Source organism: Phycodurus eques, chromosome 7, assembly GCF_024500275.1.
Source record: "Phycodurus eques isolate BA_2022a chromosome 7, UOR_Pequ_1.1, whole genome shotgun sequence".
Taxonomy (NCBI): Eukaryota; Metazoa; Chordata; class Actinopteri; order Syngnathiformes; family Syngnathidae; genus Phycodurus; species Phycodurus eques.
The window spans coordinates 18222332-18228344 of NC_084531.1; positions in this window are offsets into that span (position 1 = coordinate 18222332).

Consider the following 6013-nt stretch of genomic DNA (forward strand, 5'->3'; position numbering starts at 1 on the left):
GGCAAAAACTGAAACATCCACTTGTTTTCAAAACATGAAGGAGGAAAAACATTAAAAGAACAGCTAAGAAAGAAAACTGTAGAACCAGTTGAACAACAACAACAAAAAAATATTCTTTGTTTGCTATGCAGATTAGAAAATCTCTTGTGCATTTACTCCAAAACAGAGACCGAAAGAGAAACTTATTCTATTCGTAAATACAGTATCAGTATGATCAGTATCAGTGATGAGCATGTGAGGATGTACTGTATTAGTAACAACAGTGGCAGGAGAAAACAATTTTAAATACAGAACAATAGGTTAAAGTGAAAATCTGAAAAAGCAACCAGAATGCATATTAGTATACAGTAGTGTATATTTATACCCTTACCAGGCAAAGAATGGGTATGATCAATGACTGTGAAAATGTGATTGGACATCCTCAACTAGATATTTCACAGGCATTACAAATTACTTTACATTCATACATGCAGTTGGGACAACCAGAAATTTGATGAACAGGTGTTTATGCTCCACATTTTGCCACAAAACCACTATATTTGGCCATAAGTGGTTTGGTTTTGGCAATATTTCATAACCTAAAAGCTAGGTATACACATACCGATAATCAGCCTACTTTCAGCATTTTTGGTGGAGATATCATTATGTGTGTGGTGTGCGATGTTGCTCATTTTGAGTACACAACACACACTACAAGAGCAGTGAGAACACGCTGATTTCTTTGCCTTGTCATGTGTTGGGTCTGTCACATTTGGGTTAAAATGTTCAAAATTGATATGCATGTAACCCAATTAACTAACAAACAGACTGACTAATTAAACAACAATCAGTGACAAAAAGCTTTTTCCTTCTGTGACATTTAAAATATATATATTTTTTAAATGTGAGAGACCCCACACAACGAGGAAAAACATAAATAAATCGGCACGTGTGTCCTTACTAGGGGTTGAACCGATTAGTCAACTAGTTGGCTTTACTACTCCATATCGTTTATTGATTTAAGTCGACTCATCACGTGTTTTTGGCGTCTCGTCTTCCAATCCATATTTAAAGAGAAATTGTGACACGACTATTCAAGCAACCAATCAGACATGACTTATACAGCACTTTTTCATACATACAATGCAACTCAAAGTGGATTACATAAATGAACATTAACGCCTCCCACCACTTGTCCACGAGGACACACACACGCACGAACTATTAAAGGTAAAACATAATATATACAAAAATTGTAATGACCTTAGGACCTGAGGCTGGGTACAGAGCATCCCAGTAAGGAAACATCAACTCACAGAGCTGTCTGCACCGGGACCAGATCGCAGATCGCAGGCCACCAGCACGAAGCCCCCAGTGCAGTGGTGCAGCAAGAGTCTGTTCCCATGGCGACTGGGGACCCCATGAGGCAGGAAAAAGGCCATAGCCCACCACAGCTCCCAGTGCACAGGACTCCCTCTGAGGAAACACTGTAAATAGTAAAATATTACTAAACTATTAGCAATAAAAGCAATGTAAACTAAAATGATTTAAAACATAACAACCCCCCCCCCCCCCCAAACCCCCAACATTAGGATAAAATAGAATAAATAATAAATACAAATGAAGAAATAGGGTAACATACGTAGGGTTAGGGTTCAATAAAAAAGATATAAAAAAATAGAGATAAAGACATTATAGTTAAAAGATATTATTAGTTAAAAGCTAAATTATAAAGGTGGCTCTTAAGCCCGTTTTTAAAAACAAGAACATTGTCTTCAGGGCTGAAGGTTCAGGTTCCTTGGCAGGCACAAATGAGGGCCGTAAAACATGTTGTTGGGAGCAATGACTTGTGAGAGCTGTTATAACCAATTAATCTATTAATTAACTAAATACACAGCTAACAGATTTAAACCATGAGATTTAAACCAGGCGGCATGGTGGACAACTGGTTAGAGCGTCTGCCTCACAGTTCTGAGGACTCGGGTTCAATCCTCGGCCCCGCCTGTGTGGAGTTTCCATGTTCTCCCCTTGCCTGCGTGGGATTTCTCCAGGCACTCCGGTTTCCTCCCACATCCCAAAAACATGCATGGTAGGTTGGTTGAAGACTCTAAATTGCCCATAGGTGTGAATATGAGTGCGACTGGTTGTTTGTTTGTATGTGCCCTGCGATTGGCTGGCAACCAGTTCAGGGTGTACCCCGCCTCCTGCCCGATGATAGCTGGGATAGGCTCCAGCACGCCCGCGACCCTCGTGAGGAGAAGCGGCTCAGAAAATGGATGGATGGATGGATTGAAACCATCCATTTTCTATTGTGCTTGTTGAGCTGGAGCCTTTGTTTAAACTTGTGTGATTGGCACTTGTCTGGCAGCATTCTTCACACAAAGGCTGTTTTCAAACAAAGCGGGCGCACCCGATGCCAGGTACAGAATATCAGGATACCAAGACAGAATCGAGGCAGGCTGACCATTGGACGTCAGTTGTAAATAACAGCCACAATTTACTACTGTGTGTGCTGAGGAATTAATTGATCCAGGAGCTTAATCAGGACGCTTCCATGGTAACCGTGTCACTCTAATGCTCAATTTCTATTCATACCCATAATTGTGTCCTCAGCTGACACACTAACTGACTTCTGCGTTGATTTTAATGTGCAGAGTGGATTCACACTTCATACCAGCGTCACACGTCATCCCACATGAGTGTGTGTGTGTGTGTGTGTGTGTGTGTGGTGGTCGGCGTGCAAATATGGGTCATACTGTATGTATTAATCTGTCCAGCTGCTTGTTTTCCTCATTAGATCAGCTCAGACTGCAGAGGTGAGGGGTGGATGGATTAATGGGCAGCTGTGTAGGAGTAACCTTTGCTCCACAAGTGTAAAGTAGGGTTACATACATCCATCTTTCAGGAGAATGGGATTTCTCAAAATGTGTTGTCAAATAAAGCTCTAAAATTAGTCCGGGAAGTGAATTAGTCTTGGTCATATAACTATCGGCATCTTGTTTTTCCTGCACAACAAGTTTGGCAACACACCATCTGTTAACAGAAAACAAATTAGACCAACACATAATTAAATAGAAATTAATAACAATCATTTTGATATTGTCAATGACATGCCCAAAGAATTTAGTATTTACCATTTAGTATTATCAAACATTTAGTATTATCAAACAATTTAGTATTATCAAGTATTATTTAGTATTATCAAACCATTTAGTATTATCAAACAAGAACAAGTGTACTATAAATGTCATTGACTGTGAACATTATTTTGAACTGCAGTACACTGGTTTATTACATTATTATATTCTTATGCTTAGAGAGACTTAAGTTTATATTTTACCATATAATACCAACTACCGTAGTTTCCCGACCATAAGGCGCACCGCATTAAAAGGTGCAGTCTCAGTTACGGGGCCTATTTCTGCATTTAACACATACATAAGGCGCACCGCATTATTGGGCGCAGGCATGGTAAAACATACGCTAGCTTAAAACATACGCTAGCACGCATGCAGGCTAAAACAACGTTTTTAAAAAGGCAGCGGGAGCAAAACTGAGTTCGGTTGTACTTTATTGAAGTATTTAACAATGTACTCACATTATTTTTTCATCAATCCTCTTCCGCAAATCCATCAAAGTCCTCATGTTCTGTATCTGAAATGCGCAGCTGGGCAAGTTCTCGATCAAACACGCCAGGTTCCCTCTCGCACTCGTCGGAGTCAGTCTCGTTGCCGTGCGGCTCCTCAGAAATGATGCCGGCTTTTACGAAAGCTCAAACAACAGTCAAAGCGGATACCTTAGCCCAGGCATCCACAATCCATTCACAAATTGTGGCGTAACTCGCCCGGCGTTGCCTCCTAGTCTTAGTAAAGCTGTGTTCGCCATCTGTCATCCATCGCTCCCACGCCAGCTTTTCCTTGTAATCCGCCGGAAGTTGCTGCTACCGCGGGGTAGTCCTTGCCCGGATGGATAGATGGCGCAGTTTCATAAAAGCACCAAGGCGGACCTCCTTGAAAATGTTCGATTTTCATTTCTTTTGCAAGCGTTATTGCACTCAGTCGAATGGTGACTGTAGAGACGCTTCTCCCGGCTGTTCTTTGCTCATTAATCCATTGCCCGAGTTGGTCTTCCAACGATGCTGTTTTGCACAACGATTACACAACGATGTTGTTTTGCACAATGCACATCCCGGCGCTATATACCTACTGGGGGCGTGCCTTTAGCGTCCTCCTTCACGCGCACCCTCCCCCCTTTACGTCCGCATCCTGTCCTCAGCCACGTCCGCTTTTGCTCTGTATAAGCAGCGTGTCGGCAGGAAATGCTCCCAGTCAGTCGAGTGGTCAAAAAAAAAAAAGCCAAGCAGACCACTCATCACACAACAACATTTATAGATTTTGGAACTCGGTGCACACAAGGCGCGCCGCATTATAAGGCCTGCTGTCCATTTTGGAGAACATTTAAGACTTTTAAGTGCGCCTTATGGTCGTCAAAATACGGTACATTCTGAGTTTATCTTGAGCTCAAATTAAAAAAGAATAAATAAAATATGAACAGGTAACTCTCAATCAGCATAAGAAAATAGTGATATACTAAATAAGAACAGTGTTGTTATTATTACAATATCAATGATTAATACTGTATTTTAATATTTTATCAAATTCAATTATTCTAAACATTTGTATCTTCATACCAATAAAGAGGTCATTTATTTCTTTACAATGCATACCATATAATCTCACACAACAATAATGTCATTGAGATCATTTCTTTTACTAAGAAGTGTTCTTTTTAAAATACATACTACAAACACTTCAAACATTACACTTACAGTAAATGGTCAACTTCATTCTTGTATTTTTTGCAGAATGAGTATGAGACATCAAGTATGTATTTTGGCTATGTATTAAGGCCCTTGGTAGTATTAGGCGTTTAGAATTAAAAACATTTTTTTTTTATCCTAATCAAATGCCTTATAGTGAAAAGCATGAGAAAGAGCATTTTCATCGGCTGGAGCCAGAGTTGGGCAGCAACGCCCTACATTTATTCTGTTACATTTACGCAAGTAGCATTTTGGAAAGATTGTACTTGTCAAAGTAGTTTTAATACTGCATACTTTTTACTTTTACTCAAGTATATACAGTGGGTACGGAAAATATTTAGACACCCTTAAAATGTTCACGCTTTGTTATATTGCAGCCATTTGCTAAAATCATTTAAGTTAATTTTTGTCCTCGTTAATGTACACACAGCACCCCATATTGACATAAATTAAGTAAGTATTAAGACCCTTTGCTGTGACACTCATATATTTAACTTGGGTGCTGTCCATTTCTTCCGATCATCCTTGAGATGGTTCGACACCTTCACTGAAGTCCAGCTGTGTTTGATTATACTGATTGGACTTGATTAGGAAAGCCACACCCCTGTCGATATTAGACCTTACAGCTCACAGTGCATGTCAGAGCAAATGAGAATCATGAGGTCAAAGGAACTGCCTGAACGGCTCGGAGACAGAATTGTGGCAAGGCACAGATCTGGCCAAGGTTACAAAAAATATTCTGTTGCACTTGAGGTTCCTAAGAGCACAGTGGCCTCCATAATCCTGAAATGGAAGACGTTTGGAACGACCAGAACCCTTCCGAGAGCTGGCCATCCGGCCAAACTGAGCAATCGGGGGAGAAGAGCCTTGGTGAGAGAGGTAGAGAAGATCCCAAAGATCACTGTGGCTGAGCTCCAGAGATGCAGCCAGGAGATGGGGAAAAAATGAATTTAAACGATTTTAGCAAATGTCTGCAAAACGCACGCACGCACACACACACACACACACGCACACACTCAGCAACATCAGAATTTGCCAGAATTTGTACATTCACATTTGTTTTTTTCGAGGACTACTTTTTACTTTTACTGGAGTCACGTTATTGTCAAGTAACAGTACTCTTACTTAAGTACAATATTCGGCTACTCTACCTACCACTGCCTATAGGATAGAAAACAAGGACTCAGTCTGCACATTGTTGCATGAGTGGAGAGC